The sequence below is a fragment of the Schistocerca cancellata genome, chromosome 3 (genome assembly GCF_023864275.1).
Source record: "Schistocerca cancellata isolate TAMUIC-IGC-003103 chromosome 3, iqSchCanc2.1, whole genome shotgun sequence".
Taxonomy (NCBI): Eukaryota; Metazoa; Arthropoda; class Insecta; order Orthoptera; family Acrididae; genus Schistocerca; species Schistocerca cancellata.
The window spans coordinates 46,731,184-46,748,261 of NC_064628.1; the positions used below are offsets into that span (position 1 = coordinate 46,731,184).

At 43.5% G+C, this 17,078-nt stretch overlaps 1 long non-coding RNA gene across 1 annotated transcript in view; it reads right to left on the minus strand.

Moving 5' to 3' along the window:
- Window positions 1-7,376: 7,376 nt before the first annotated feature.
- The window catches only part of LOC126176041 (uncharacterized), a 56,395-nt gene continuing 46,693 nt past the window's right edge, over window positions 7,377-17,078 (minus strand). The window contains exon 2 of the long non-coding RNA XR_007535638.1: window positions 7,377-7,531. This is a non-coding gene — a long non-coding RNA (uncharacterized LOC126176041). The remainder of the gene's footprint in view (window positions 7,532-17,078) is intronic.

The following is a 17,078-nucleotide window of genomic DNA, read 5'->3' on the forward strand; positions in this document are numbered from 1 at the left end:
TTAGACAGTATTTTGTATGTTACGTCAAGGAGCGAAATCCCTCTGTAATTGTTGGGGTCTGTTCTGGATCCCCTCTTATGAATTGGGTGAATGAGGGCCATCTTCCATTCATCCGGAATTCTTTCTGTTTTCCATATTTCTTCAAATATGTTTTGGAGAGATTCTATGGCATTTCTATTGACATTTTTCCACAGTTCAGCTGTAATTTGGTTCTCTCCCGAAGCCTTATAGTTTTTGAGATTCAAAATGATTGATTGTAGTTCCTCGACGGTGGATGGTTCTGAGTTAGGACTTGTTGAAGTTGAGTTGCTGAAATCCATTTTTTCAATTGGTTCTTTACAGTTGAGAAGGTTTCTGAAATATTCCCTCAAAATTTTGCAATTATCCCTGTTGTTGTGTGCAATATTACCATTTTTATCTTGTAATTGGAGTGTCGGTGGGCTGTACTTGGTTATTTTTTGTTTAAAAGTTCTGTAAAAGCTCCTAGTCTTGTTTTTGTTGAAGTCTTCGTTGATCTGCAAAAGGAGTTGATCTTCTTGTGCTTTTTTAATTCTTTTGAGGTTTTTACTCACTAGTTTTCTTACACTCAGGAAATTTTGCCTATTATATTCATTTTTCTGAGATTGCATCTGTTGCCATGCTTTCTTTCTTTGCTCAATAAGTTTGTCACATTCCTCTGTCCACCATGCGTGTTTTTTGATTTTGGTTATAGGTGCTATTTGTTCAGCTTTGGTTAGTAGGCTTTCCTTCATTTGATCCCAATTTTGGTTCCTTATATCTTGAGTCGCGAGGGGAAACTCCTTTGAATTCATTATCTTTTCTGGATCGTATCTTCTGCTTTTGGGTTTACTGTTTCTATCTTTCCTTTTGGGGATAATTTTGACTTTTATTTTAGAAAGATAGTGATCAGAATCCAAGTTTGCTCCTCTGAGTACTTTGACATTTTGTATTTCTGTATGGTGTTTCCATTTTATCGCCACATGATCAAGTTGAAATTCACCCAAGTGTGGGTTTGGTGAGGTCCATGTCTTCTGTTTTCTGGGTAGTCTCTTAAAGGCTGTGGATTTCAGGATCAAGCCATGTGCTTGGCAGAGTTCTCCTAATCTGACTCCATTTTGGTTAGTTCTATTGTGCGCTGGGTAGTTTCCAACAATATTTTTGTATTTCTTCTCTTTTCCTACTTGAGCATTGAAGTCCCCCGTAAGTATGATGTTGTGTTTGTCTGGGATCTTTTGCACCGCGTCATCTAGTTGTTCCCAAAAACGTTCCACCTTTTCCTTATTTTTCCTATTGTCTTCATTTATGGGGGCATGTGCATTCACAATTGTGTATACTCTATTAGCAGATTTAAAAGTGAGTGTGGAGAGTCTTTCCGATTGTGATTGAAAGCTGATAATGGAGTCTAAAATACTTTTATCTATTATAAAGCCCGTTCCGAGGTGGGGTGTGTTTTTCATTATTCTTTTGCCTACCTTTCCTTTGTATATTCTGAAACCTCCGGAATCAAAATTGTTTTCATCTATGTATCGAGTTCCTTGTAGTGATGTTATGAGTATTCTATGATGTTTGAGGGTATCTGTAAGATGTTTTAATTTTCCTGTTTTTAAAAGAGAGTTTACATTGAAAGTAGCTATGTAACTTGTTTTTTTACATTTCAATTTGCTTGATGTCTTATCATGTCCCGATTCATCTCTGTGCAATGCTGCAGACTCCCAGAATCCGATAGTCTGCTTGCGCACCTTGGTGCAGTGGATTGTCCACCTGGGGTAATTTGTTTCACATTACACTCTTCCATGATTGATAGTATTATGTAAGGGGTGACTCTTCGAGCCACAAATTTACAACCACGGTTGTTAGCCCTGGAGGTTTTTCCCAGCCGCCCCTAACCTGGGGAACAGACGCTGACCAAAGATCGCCCAATGTGAAACAGTCGCCTTTGGATTTCTGGTCCTGTGTTGGTCCACGGGTGGTATTTTATTTCCCACCTACCCTACATATCTGTAGAGCTTTCCCCTATCCGCCGCCTGGGGACGCGCCCGGTAGGGGAACAGGTTCCCCCTCGGGAAAATATTTTTCAATATAAGCAACTTTTCTTTATGTTCAACCCACGTGGGCTAAACTTTGTGAGACCAGTACCACGTGCTTATACAATTGTTTGACCCAGCAGGTTAATAGTAAGACGATAGTAACCAGTTCGAGGTTTTTCTTTTGTATATTGCTTTTCGATCTAATTTATTTTAATTATCAAAATTATTGTGGAGTTACACTCTTTGTGTAAACCAAGTTGACCACGTGAAGCATGTGGTGTAAGCATCAAAGTAGCCCTCAGCTATTCTTTTCCGGAAGATTTCACAGAGAGTTAGTATGAATTTAGTATACGCGTGTGTGGTAATTTCATGACGGACAGGATTGCACTACAAACGTAACTTTTTTGGGTCAAAATTGAATCTGTTGGTTGTGGTTAATTTCCTCTTGGATATGTTTCAACGTTCTTCGTATGTTATTTTATGAATGCAGTGTTGTATGTAGTCTCCCAATCTTGGCTCCCTATTTGATGTGTTCTGTAAGATTTAAAACTCACATTTTCACAATCCTAAATTAGGCACCAGTTTAGTTATGAATTAAGTTTGATATGCTGAAATTTTAACGGAACAATGATCAATGTTAAAATAAATGTCCAAATATAATCTGATTTATTTCTTTTTATTTAAATTGTCTTTATATATATATATATATATATATATATATATATATATATATATATATATATATATATATATCACCGGTTATCGTAAGGTGAATACTAAAAGATTATAATTAATGTTAGTCTGGTTGGGAATTTGGTAAGCTAGACTGGATCCCTGGTGAAACAGTTGCGCAGTCATGCACCGCTTACACCTCAAATTAATGCAACAACATTACAAGACATCTATCCAGAACGTCACAGAGGAATTCCAAACTGCATCAGGATCCACTGCAAGTAAAATGCCAGTTAGACCGGAGGTGACAAAATTTTGATTTCATGGTCGAGTGGTTGCTCATAAGCCACACATTACGCCGGTAAATGCCAAACGTCGCCTCGCTTGGTGTAAGTAGCGTAAACATTGGACCGATTGAACGGTGTAAAACCGTCGTGTGGAGTGACGAAACACGGTACGCAATGTGGAGATCCGATGGCAGGGTGTGGGTATGGCGAATGCCCGGTGAATGTCATCTACCAGCGTGCGTAGTGCCAACAGTAAAACTCGCAGGCGCCGTCCGCTGTGGCCGAGGGGTTCCAGGAGCTTCAATCTGGAACCGCGCGACCGCTACGGTCGCAGGTTCGAATCCTGCCTCGGGTATGGACATGTGTGATGTCCTTAGGTTAGTTAGGTTTAAGTAGTTCTAAGTTCTAGGGGAAAATTTTTGAAAATTCGGAGGCGGTGGTGTTATCGTGTGGTCGTATTTTGCACGGAGGGGGCTTGCACACCTTGCTGTTTAGCGTGTCACTATCGCAGCAGAGGCCTACATTGATGTTTTAAGCACCTTCTTACTTCCCATTGTTGAAGAGCAATTCGGGTATGGCGATTGCATCTTTCAACACGATCGAGCACCTGTTCATGTTCTAACCGTTCAAATGTGTGTAAATTCCGGAGGGACCAAACTGCTGAGGTCATCGGTCCCTAGACTTACACAATACTTGAACTAACTTATGCTAAGAACAACACACACACCCATGCCCGGGGGGGGGGACTCGAACCTCCGGCGGGAGGGGCCGCGCAATCCGTGACAGGGCGCCTCAAACAGCATGGCCACATCCTTGTAGTGGACTAGCCTGCACAGTCCTGACCTCAATCCAATAGAACACTTTTGGGATGTTTTGGAACGCCGACTTCGTGCCAGGCCTCACCGACCGACATCGATACCTCTCCTCAGTGCAGCACTCGGTAAAGAATAGGCTGCCATTCCCCAAGAAACCTTGCAGCACCTGCTTCAACGTATGCCTGCGAGAGTGGAAGCTGTCATCAAGGCTAACGGTGGACCAACACCATACTGAATTCCAGCATTACCAATGGAGGGCGCCACGAATTTGTAAGTCATTTTCAACCAGGTGTTCGGATACTTTTGATCGCACTTTGTCTAAGACAAAGATAAAAGTTGGTTAGGTTGGATTCAGTTTTTTTCATTTAGCAATTTTTGTCTGATCTGCATAATGCGTGCGACAATCAACAGATTTCGAGATCAGGTAATACTATTCAGTGATGCAAATTAACGCTAATGTTTCTTCACGAATCCAAGACGGCACATAACCTTGTCACTTCGCTGTATGCCAAATGGAAGACACATGCGCGTGTTACAGATAAATTCCGCGACGTAAAAACATCCTTATCCATCGGATGTGTGTGGCTAGGGCCTTCCTTCGCGTAGACCGGTCACCTGGTACAAGTCTTTCTAGCTGATACCACATAGGCGCCTTGCATATCGATGGGAACGAAATGATGAGAACAACTCAACACTCAGTCCCCGAGTGGAGAAAATCCCCGACCCGGCTGGTAACCGAATTTGGGCCCTTTGCAGGGCATTCTTCTGCGCCGACACCTCAGCTCGCACGTAATGATGGAAAGACCATTGAAACGCGAAATGATTTTAAAAATATAAGTGACTGAAGCAGCAGATCGGTAATGTTTTGTACTTTACCTATTTAGTAGCTGCCCTCGAAAAATGGTTATGGATATACACTCCTGGAAATGGAAAAAAGAACACATTGACACCGGTGTGTCACACCCACCATACTTGCTCCGGACACTGCGAGAGGGCTGTACAAGCAATGATCACACGCACGGCACAGCGGACACACCAGGAACCGCGGTGTTGGCCGTCGAATGGCGCTAGCTGCGCAGCATTTGTGCACCGCCGCCGTCAGTGTCAGCCAGTTTGCCGTGGCATACGGAGCTCCATCGCAGTCTTTAACACTGGTAGCATGCCGCGACAGCGTGGACGTGAACCGTATGTGCAGTTGACGGACTTTGAGCGAGGGCGTATAGTGGGCATGCGGGAGGCCGGGTGGACGTACGGCCGAATTGCTCAACACGTGGGGCGTGAGGTCTCCACAGTACATCGATGGTGTCGCCAGTGGTCGGCGGAAGGTGCACGTGCCCGTCGACCTGGGACCGGACCGCAGCGACGCACGGATGTACGCCAAGACCGTAGGATCCTACGCAGTGCCGTAGGGGACCGCACCGCCACTTCCAAGCAAATTAGGGACACTGTTGCTCTTGGGGTATCGGCGAGGACCATTCGCAACCATCTCCATGAAGCTGGGCTACGGTCCCGCACACCGTTAGGCCGTCTTCCGCTCACGCCCCAACATCGTGCAGCCCACCTCCAGTGGTGTCGCGACAGGCGTGAATGGAGGGACGAATGGAGACGTGTCGTCTTCAGCGATGAGAGTCGCTTCTGCCTTGGTGCCAATGATGGTCGTATGCGTGTTTGGCGCCGTGCAGGTGAGCGCCACAATCAGGACTGCGTACGACCGAGGCACACAGGGCCAACACCCGGCATCATGGTGTGGGGAGCGATCTCCTACACTGGCCGTACACCACTGGTGATCGTCGAGGGGACACTGAATAGTGCACAGTACATCCAAACCGTCATCGAACCCATCGTTCTACCATTCCTAGACCGGCAAGGGAACTTGCTATTCCAACAGGACGATGCACGTCCGCATGTATCCCGTGCCACCCAACGTGCTCTAGAAGGTGTAAGTCAACTACCCTGGCCAGCAAGATCTCCGGATCTGTCCCCCATTGAGCATGTTTGGGACTGGATGAAGCGTCGTCTCACGCGGTCTGCACGTCCAGCACGAACGCTGGTCCAACTGAGGCGCCAGGTGGAAATGGCATGGCAAGCCGTTCCACAGGACTGCATTCAGCAACTCTACGATCGTCTCCATGGGAGAATAGCAGCCTGCATTGCTGCGAAAGGTGGATATACACTGTACTAGTGCCGACATTGTGCATGCTCTGTTGCCTGTGTCTATGTGCCTGTGGTTCTGTCAGTGTGATCATGTGATGTATCTGACCCCAGGAATGTGACAATAAAGTTTCCCCTTCCTGGGACAATGAATTCACGGTGTTCTTATTTCAATTTCCAGGAGTGTAGATCAACGAGGACGGGTGAAAGTGTGTGCCCCCACCGGGACTCGAACCCGGGGTCATCCGCTTACATGGCAGACGCTCTAGCCATGTGTGCCACGGAGGGCACAGAGGATAGTGCGACTGCAGGGACTATCTCGCGCACGCCTCCCGCGAGACCCACATTCTCACCTTGTATGCCCACACTCTACATTCGTAGTGCCCCAGCCCAACACACTCATTACTCGTGGAAGACATTCTTACCAAGTCCTGTAAGAGTTCGGGGAATAAGAGTGCATCCGCACAGAAGAAGAAGGTCATGGCCGGTATTGCGAAAACTATATACTTATATAGATATAGTGTCTGTTTTTTCGGACGTGTCCGAAAGAACACACACTATATCCATATAAGTATATAATTACGGTAAAAGTATCAGTCCAGTAGCTGTTACAAAAATATTTATTTTCTTCTGTTTCCGGCGACGAGGAAATGTAAATAATGATAGCGGTACTGATTTTCGTAAAATTAATATTCTTGCTTATTTAGAATAAGAAAACGCAAAAGAGAGAAAATAATATACGACGGATAAAATACGAAACGCTAGTCAACGAAGCGGAGAGCAAGTTTGGAACTTTACCAGCTCATTCGTACTGCAGTAACTGACGAGGATTTCCCTCGAGCGCTGGCTGTCGAAGAGCCAGTACGGTTGCTCTCTTTTTGTCCTCCGTGACCGCTGCGACCCTCGCACCAGCCCGCCGGCAATCGATAAGTCGATGTGCCTGACCTGGGCTTACGTCACTCCGCGGGTCCCCCATCACGCCACCAGTGCTCTCACGTCCATCTTTGTGCACTTTGCGCCTGAGCCAATGAGGGTGGGATAAATAGAACCGTCATCCGGAATAGGAAACGGACGTTTCGCTAAAGTTGGCCTCATTCTGGATAAGGCAGACGGTCCCTGTGATTCTGGAACTGAAACTGGTATGAATTACAGACTGACAAAGCAACAACGATACGAAATGGCATACGATCTCATCATCTATCCTGAAAAATAGAGTGTGGAAGAGGGGTGATTGGGGGGGGGGGGGGAAGGGGCGGTGGATGCCTCATTTATGAATATATCCAAGATTTTCATTGTCGGAGGAGAATGATTTCACATCAACGTTAATGTCTCAAATTAAGTGTCCGTTTTCCACAGTCAGCCAATAAATTAAGCAATTTTTATGTTCTTTTTTTGGAAAAACTGATGAAGTAAATAAACGAAAATCTTTTTTGCACAATATTTATTGATTCATGTACAAAATTTTCCTGGTTTTGTTAAGAAATTCGGTCATCATTAAGCCTCCAATCGAAGAGTTAAGGTTCCTCTGTCCAGAATGAGATGTGTCCATGGCGGAAGCGCTGCACTCTGCAGATCTTATCTGAAATCAAAAAACAAACAATTTTGTTTTGGTATAGAATATTGCGCAGAGAATAATAACAGGTTTTTTTAAATTTGAAAAAATAATAAAATGGCGGACGTTTGAAACAAAGATGTAGTTTTCTCGAGTGTTTTTAGTCACGTTTATTGCAATAACTAATCAATAAATTAAAACAAAAACAGATTATTACTGCTTACGAACATGTCCGAGGAGTAATTCAACCGAATTTCAGAAAACGACATGATTATTAGAGTAGATGCACCAATTAGCTGCTTATAATAAGTAGCCTTTATTGTCCGCCGCTCGTGGTCTCGCGGTAGCGTTCTCGCTTCCCGAGCAAGGGGTCCCGGGTTCGATTCCCGGCGGGGTCAGGGATTTTCACCTGCCTCGAGATGACTGGGTGTTTGTGTTGTCCTCATCATTTCATCATCATCCAGGAAAGTGTCGAAATTGGACTGAGCAAAAATTGGATAATTGTACGGGCGCTGATAACCACGCAGTTGAGCGCCCCACAAACCAAACATCATCATCATCATCATAGCCTTTATTTACGACAGAATGTTTCGGCTTTATCGCCATTTTCAAATACCTGCAATTAAAATTTTGGTGAGAACAGATATGGATGCCAATGTCATTTATATTAAAGTAGCTGTACTGTACTCACGATTAGATCGATGTGACTTTCATATTACGTCGTTAGTGGACTGTTTTATGTCACTGCTTTAATAAGATGGTAAATGATGTCAAGATGTTGAAAATAAAATGCTAATTACGACGTGACAGCCGTTTGACAGTTCCACTCTTAAGACGCTATATGTTTACAAAGATAGTGCAGATGAACACCGATATTATTTTATTAACTAGAATTTGTTACGATTATCTTTGGTTGTTGCATATGTTAATACCGATTTATCCATTTTCGTGTTCTACAAGTTTAATAAAGTTTCTGAGGTAGTTCTTGTGTCTAAATTCTGTATGTTCGTTTAATATTTCTTTTGTGTATTTTATCGTATACATATATATTTATAATTCTTCAAGAAGTTCTTTGCAAAACCTTTTGGTATTCTGTGCAGAATCTGTAGTGCATTTTCGGTCGCATCAGCAGAGTGATTTTGATTTTTCAAGTCTAATAAGAAGCTCGACTGACTATATTCGCTCTCTCTAATGCATTGTTTATAACTTACGTTAAAATTTCTTCCTGTTTGGTCAATGTAAAAGCTATTTCAGCTGAAAATGGCGATAAAGTTGAAACAGTCTGTCGTATATAAAGGCTACTTATTATAAGCAACTATTACATCGAAAAGAAACAGTGAATCAAGAACTCTGTGTAGCACATCTAAAGTTAAATAACAGTGTAACACCTTTAACTTTTGATAATACTGCACAGTTTGTACATAGATATATGTGGAACACAAGCAGACATATTCGACGCACGCATAACAAGAAATTCACAAAAATAAATGTTTTATTATAAGTAGCTATTTGGTACATCTACTCTAATAATCATTTCGTTATCACACACATATTACGCTGCTGGCTGTAAAAAAGGAAAATTTCACAAAGACACCTTTATTAATGTACCGTATCTCGAGCTGCGGAACTGGTTGCGGGGACACTAATAAAGATAGCTTTCTGAAATTGGGGTGAATTTAACCGTCGAACATGTCCGCAAGAAGTAACAGGCTAATTTTTAATTTGTTCGTTAGTTATTGCAAGAAAAGTGACCAAAAACATACGACGAAACTACTTCTTTGTTTCAAGCGTCCGCCATTTTATTACTTCTTCAAATTGTTCAAATGGCTCTGAGCACTATGGGACTTAACATCTGTGGTCGTCAGTCCCCTAGAACTTAGAACTACTTAAACCTAACTAACCTAAGGACATCACACACATCCATGCCCGTGGCAGGATTCGAACCTGCGACCGTAGCGTCACGTGGTTCCAGACTGAAGCGCCTAGAATCGCTCGGCCACACCGGCCGCTGGCATTACTTTTTCAAATTTCCAAACAGCAGTGCTATTACTACGTGCCAATGTCCTATAGTTTAAGAAAACTCTTTGTTTTTTGATTTCAGATAAGATTTGCAGATTTCAGGACTTCCGTTACGGCATTAACTCCTCGGATGGAGGGCTTAATGATGTCCTAATTTCTTTACACGAATTTCTTAACTAAATCCGAATATGTCGTCCAAGAATCAATAAATAATATGCAAAAAGATTTACATTAATGGATTCATTAGCTTTTCAAAGAAAAAAATTGTGAAATTCACTTATTTTGTAGGCTGATTCAGGTGAATGGACCCTTAACAAAAGTGAAGATCATATTTTGAACTGCAGTTTTTACTACAGAGCTCCACGACGTATTCGATAAATTTCTCGTAAGAGTGGCGGTAGATATTCAGTTTGTGGGTCACTGGAGTCATGGGACTGTCGATGTCCTATTCACATTGTGCTAATTCCATGAAAACTGTACTGTAAAGAAGGGTGATTCGTACAACAGTTTTTTAGACTTTCAGAAGGCCTATGTTGCAGTAGCGCGTGAAGCACGTGAATGTTTACTGCAAAAAATCGGTTGTCCCCAGCCATTTCTTTCGGTAGGAGGATCTCACCTTGAAGACGCCCAATTTATGTTGATTTTTGATATACTATGAGATGAATCTACATCTGTATTTTGCGAAACACTACGCAGTGTCTGAAAGGGGATAATTTTTTTTTTGTATTTTGTATTAGCGTTTCTGGAGGCCGAAAGGCTTCTCTGTAGGAATAAACATGCGTTCCGCGGAGACCCATGTCACCAGAATCGATCCCGTACTCCCTGACCTCTGGAAGGCGTTCAATACAGTTCCGCATTGCCGCATAATGAACAGAAGACGAGAGCACGAACTATCAAAGCAGCTTCGTGATTGGATTTAGGAGTTTCTAGCAAACTGAAGACAATGTGTCATTCTCAACGGAGAAAAATCTTCAGACGTAAAAGTATCTTAAAATGTACTGCAAGGGAGTGTTGTAGGACCATTGCTTATCACAACGACCTAGTGGATAAACTCGGAGGCTCTACGGATAATGTTGTATACGGAGAAGTTGTAATGCTGAAAAATTGTAGGGCATTGTAGGAAAACCTGGAGAGGATTGATGCTTTTTAGGGGGGAATTTTAGCTGACCCTCAATATTGAAAAATTTAACGTCTTGCGCATAAGTAGGCAAAAAGACCCATTGAAAGGTCTCTGCTGGATTCCTTTCATGTTAATTTCTTAAATCTGTTGTCATTTACGGCATAAATTCCTCTTCTAAATTTACTGTGGCGTTTCTGACTATCTGGGAGGAGACTGAGTAGTGGAACGTGTTACTTTTATACATAAACAAGAACGATCTGTCACACTACTACACTTTAAAACACAGTTTATATGTAATTCATGTCACACAGTCTCATATGGAACCTACATCCACTTTCTTTTATATACTGTATATGATAAGATACTGTCATCCCCCTTCCCTTCTGTGTGAGAGGATGAATGAGCAAATGTATTTCTAGTTGCATCCTTGAGGGTAGCAGACAAGCCTGTCTGCTAGAGAACAGTAGGACCTACGTCTGAACAGGTAGCTACGCTTTCTAAAAGCAGAGAGGTTTCTATCCTTAGTATGGTCCTGTCCGTCCCTTGTCATGTTGGTATAGGAAGCTGCCCCTCTGGCCACTTCCGTTTGAATTTGTGAGCCACCCTCAGGAAGGGACCAGGGCAGTCTGTCCGTGGCGAGCGTCTGAAGTGGTAAGATCTCCGGCTAAGCGCATGTCTGCTAAGTCTGTAGGACAATGGATTTGTTAAGTTCAGCCTAACTGAAAATTTAATCACCTTTATTTCAGGTTTAGCTCTAAAATATCTAATGTTATCTTAAATTGCAACGCAGTGTATTTCGAGTGTGAAGTTCAGAATATCTTCACGTAGTTACTTTGTCACTACTTTGTGAGTAAAGTGGAACCACGTGTTGATCAGTAACTCTAACTAAGATCATCAATCTTAAATGCGAATGTGCGTGAGATTATAACGTCTCGTCTTGACAATATTTTTCAATATAGCAACTTTTCTTTATGTTCAACCCACGTGGGGTGTACTTTGTGAGGCTGGCCGTATTTGCCGTGCGGTTCTAAGCGCTACAGTCTGGAGCCGAGCGACCGCTACGGTCGCAGGTTCGAATCCTGCCTCGGGCATGGATGTGTGAGATGTCCTTAGGTTAGTTAGGTTTTATTAGTTCTAAGTTCTAAGCGACTAATGACCTCAGAAGTTAAGTCGCATAGTGCTCAGAGCCATTTGTACTTTGTGAGACCAGTACCACGTGCTTATACAATTGTTTGACCCATCAGGTTAATAGTAAGACGTTTGTAACCAGGTTTTTCTTTTGTAAATTGCTTTTCGATCTAATTTATTTTAATTCTCAAAATTATTGTGGAGTTACACTCTTTGTGTAAACCAAGTTGACCACGTGAAGCATGTGGTGTAATCATCAAAGTAGCCCTCAGCTACTCTTTTCGGGAAGATTTCACAGGGAGTTAGTATGAATTTAGTATACAAGTGTGTGGTAATTACATGACGGACAGGATTGTGCTACGAACGTAAGTTCTTTGGGTGAAAATTGAATCTGTTGGTTGTGGTTAATTTCCTCTTGCATATGTTTTAACGTTCTTCGTGTGTTATTTTATGAATGCAGTGTTGTATGCAGTCTCCCAATCTTGGCTCCATATTTGATGTGTTCCGTAAGATTACAAACTCACATTTTCACAGTCCTAAATAAGGCACCAGCTTAGTTATGACTCACGTTTAATATGGTGAAATTTCAATGATCAATGTTAAAATAAATTTCCAAATATAAATTGATTTATATATATATATATATATATATATATATATATATATATATATATCACCGGTTTTCGTATGACTATTACAAGATTATAATTAATGTTAGTCTGGTTGGGAATTTGGTTAGCTAGAGTGGATACCTGGTGAAACAGTTGCACAGTAGTGCAAGGTTAACTTCCCCAGACAGCTCACAGCTTTTAACCTGCTTTTATTGTCTATCAGCACCGCTTACACCACAAATTAAAGCAACAACGTTACACCATCACTGAGTACTCGATTGCCGAACAATTATTGGAAGCATTCACAGCCATAAAATACCTAGGAATGTGCGTGCGGGGCGATTTGAAGTGGATCTTCCGCATAAGACTAAAGCAAATGCCAGCGTGATACTCACTGGGAGGCCCTCAGGAAATGTAGTGTCCCCACAATGGACGTACTCGCAAAACCCTCGTTCGACCAGTAGTTGAATATTGCTTTGTAGTCTGGGATGAGTACCATGTAGGATTGACAGAGGAAACAGAGAAGATCTAACGAAGAGCAGCGCGTTTCGTTACGGGTTCATGTGCATAGTAAGCACGAAAGTGTGCGAGCTAACATCCCAAAGATGTTGGGGCTCACATGCGGGTCGTCTTCGTTATCTAGGGGTTGAACCGCACGTGTCGCATTACACACCGTAAATTAGACACTTGCGACCCTTTGGTTAAATTGACTGGCTGATGGCACGTTTGCGAAATACAAAGTTAACATAATATATCATCATCATCATCATCATCATCATCATCATTTAAGACTGATTATGCCTTTCAGCGTTCAGTCTGGAGCATAGCCCCCCTTATACAGTTCCTCCATGATCCCCTATTCAGTGCTAACATTGGTGCCTCTTCTGATGTTAAACCTATTACTTCAAAATCATTCTAAACCGATTCCGGGTACCTTCTCCTCGGTCTGCCCCGACTCCTCCTACCCTCTACTACTGAATCCATGAGTCTCTTGGGTTACCTTGCTTCTCCCATGCGTGTAACATGACCCTATCATCTAAGCCTGTACGCAACATCTATAGAGTTCGTTCCCAGTTTTTCTTTGATTTCCTCATTGTGGACACCCTCCTGCCATTGTTCCCATCTACTAGTACCTGCAATCATCCTAGCTACTTTCATATCCGTAACCTCAACCTTGTTGATAAGGTAGCCTGAATCCAACCAGCTTTCGCTCCCATACAACAAAGTTGGTCGAAAGATTGAACGGTGCACAGATAACTTAGTCTTGGTACTGATTTCCTTCTTGCAGAAGAGAGTAGATCGTAGCTGAGCGCTCACTGCATTAGCTTTGCTACACCTCGCTTCCAGTTCTTTCACTATGTTGCCATCCTGTGAGAATATGCATCCTAAGTACTTGAAACCGTCCACCTGTTCTAACTTTGTTCCTCCTATTTGGCACTCAATCCGTTTATATTTATTTCCCACTGACATTACTTTCGTTTTGGAGATGCTAATCTTCATAGCATAGTCCTTACATTTCTGATCTAGCTCTGAAATATTACTTTGCAGACTTTCAATCGAATCTGCCATCACAACTAAGTCATCTGCATATGCAAGACTGCTTATTTTGTGTTCACATATCTTAATCTCACCCAGCCAGTCTATTGTTTTCAACATATGATCCATAAATAATATGAACAACAGTGGAGACAGGTTGCAGCCTTGTCTTACCCCTGAAACTACTCTGAACCATGAACTCAATTTACCGTCAACTCTAACTGCTGCCTGACTATCCATGTAAAGACCTTTAATTGCTTGCAAAAGTTTGCCTCCTACTCCATAATCTCGTAGAACAGACAATAACTTCCTCCTAGGAACCCGGTCATATGCCTTTTCTAGATCTATAAAGCATAGATACAATTCCCTGTTCCACTCATAACACTTCTCCATTATTTGCCATAAGCTAAAGATCTGGTCCTGACAACCTCTAAGAGGCCTAAACCCACACTGATTTTCATCCAATTGGTCCTCAACTAATACTCACACTTTCCTTTCAACAATACCTGAGAAGATTTTACCCACAACGCTGATTAGAGAGATACCTCTGTAGTTGTTACAACCTTTTCTGTTTCCATGTTTAAAGATTGGTGTGATTACTGCTTTTGTCCAGTCTGATGAAACCTGTCCCGACTCCCAGGTCATTTCAATTATCCTGTGTATCCATTTAAGACCTGACATTCCACTGTATTTTATGAGTTCCGACTTAATTTCATCCACCCCAGCCGCTTTATTGCACTGCAATCTATTGACCATTTTTTCCACTTCCTCAAATGTGATCCTATTTCGATCATCATTCCTATCCCATTCTACCTCGAAATCTGAAACATTACTGATCGCATTTTCACCTACATTGAGCAATTCTTCAAAATACACCCTCCATCTGCCCAAGGCATCCACAGGATTCACCAGCAGTTTTCCTGACCTGTCCAAAATACTTGTCATTTCCTTCTTACCTCCCTTTCGAAGACTGCTAATTACACTCCAGAATGGTTTTCCAGCAGCTTGACCCATAGTCTCCAACCTGTTTCCAAAGTCTTCCCACATAATACACTCCTGGAAATGGAAAAAAGAACACATTGACACCGGTGTGTCAGACCCATCATACTTGCTCCGGACACTGCGAGAGGGCTGTACAAGCAATGATCACACGCACGGCACAGCGGACACACCAGGAACCGCGGTGTTGGCCGTCGAATGGCGCTAGCTGCGCAGCATTTGTGCACCGCCGCCGTCAGTGTCAGCCAGTTTGCCGTGGCATACGGAGCTCCATCGCAGTCTTTAACACTGGTAGCATGCCGCGACAGCGTGGACGTGAACCGTATGTGCAGTTGACGGACTTTGAGCGAGGGCGTATAGTGGGCAAGCGGGAGGCCGGGTGGACGTACCGCCGAATTGCTCAACACGTGGGGCGTGAGGTCTCCACAGTACATCGATGTTGTCGCCAGTGGTCGGCGAAAGGTGCACGTGCCCGTCGACCTGGGACCGGACCGCAGCGACGCACGGATGCACGCCAAGACCGTAGGATCCTTCGCAGTGCCGTAGGGGACCGCACCGCCACTTCCCAGCAAATTAGGGACACTGTTGCTCCTGGGGTATCGGCGAGGACCATTCGCAACCGTCTCCATGAAGCTGGGCTACGGTCCCGCACACCGTTAGGCCGTCTTCCGCTCACGCCCCAACATCGTGCAGCCCGCCTCCAGTGGTGTCGCGACAGGCGTGAATGGAGGGACGAATGGAGACGTGTCGTCTTCAGCGATGAGAGTCGCTTCTGCCTTGGTGCCAATGATGGTCGTATGCGTGTTTGGCGCCGTGCAGGTGAGCGCCACAATCAGGACTGCATACGACCGAGGCACACAGGGCCGACACCCGGCATCATGGTGTGGGGAGCGATCTCCTACACTGGCCGTACACCACTGGTGATCGTCGAGGGGACACTGAATAGTGCACGGTACATCCAAACCGTCATCGAACCCATCGTTCTACCATTCCTAGACCGGCAAGGGAACTTGCTGTACAACAGGACAATGCACGTCCGCATGTATCCCGTGCCACCCAACGTGCTCTAGAAGGTGTAAGTCAACTACGCTGGCCAGCAAGATCTCCGGATCTGTCCCCCATTGAGCATGTTTGGGACTGGATGAAGCGTCGTCTCACGCGGTCTGCACGTCCAGCACGAACGCTGGTCCAACTGAGGCGCCAGGTGGAAATGGCATGGCAAGCCGTTCCACAGGACTACATCCAGCATCTCTACGATCGCCTCCATGGGAGAATAGCAGGCTGCATTGCTGCGAAATGTGGATATACACTGTACTAGTGCCGACATTGTGCATGCTCTGTTGCCTGTGTCTATGTGCCTGTGGTTCTGTCAGTGTGATCATGTGATGTATCTGACCCCAGGAATGTGTCAATAAAGTTTCCCCTTCCTGGGACAATGAATTCACGGTGTTCTTATTTCAATTTCCAGGAATGTATATAAAAACAGTAATAATATCTCGAACTAAATTAACGACCCATAAATGATCTAGGCCACACAGTTGCGATTTGGTTAGAATAATGTTCATTCCGAAAGCAAATAGCGAAAGTGGTCGTATTTAGAGTTACTGTTAGACTCGAACGGATATCCATTTGACCCAGTTCGATCATTTACAATCTCATTGCGAAATACAAGTGTAATATTCCATCTCGTTATCTTCGCGAAAACTTCACACCAGGCGCGCAGAGACAAAGTCCCGCGATACCACACAACGCGAAATTTTCTAAGTCGCTTCACTTCCTAGTTACCTAAAGACAGACCGTCCGCTTTCGCGTCTCCACCAGCACTGTCCTCTGCCCGTCCCTGGCCGCGTTTCCGAGGCCCGTAATATCCTCGCTCAGCTGACTAGGGCAGTTCCCTTACCTGAATCCGTCCATCTGATTGGCTACAGCTTATTCTACATTATTTTACATTTTAACATATTTAAATAATCAAAACATGACCACTTTCATGTTCTAAATAAAGAAAACAATAATATCCCTTACATAATAAACAAATTCTTTTACATAAAGCCAATACAATTTCCTTCTTAGCTTTGAATGCCACGGCCAGTAGCCTTGCAACCAATGTGCTTCCTGATAAATAAAGAACAAATGTAACCATTATGCACTGAACTTTACAACA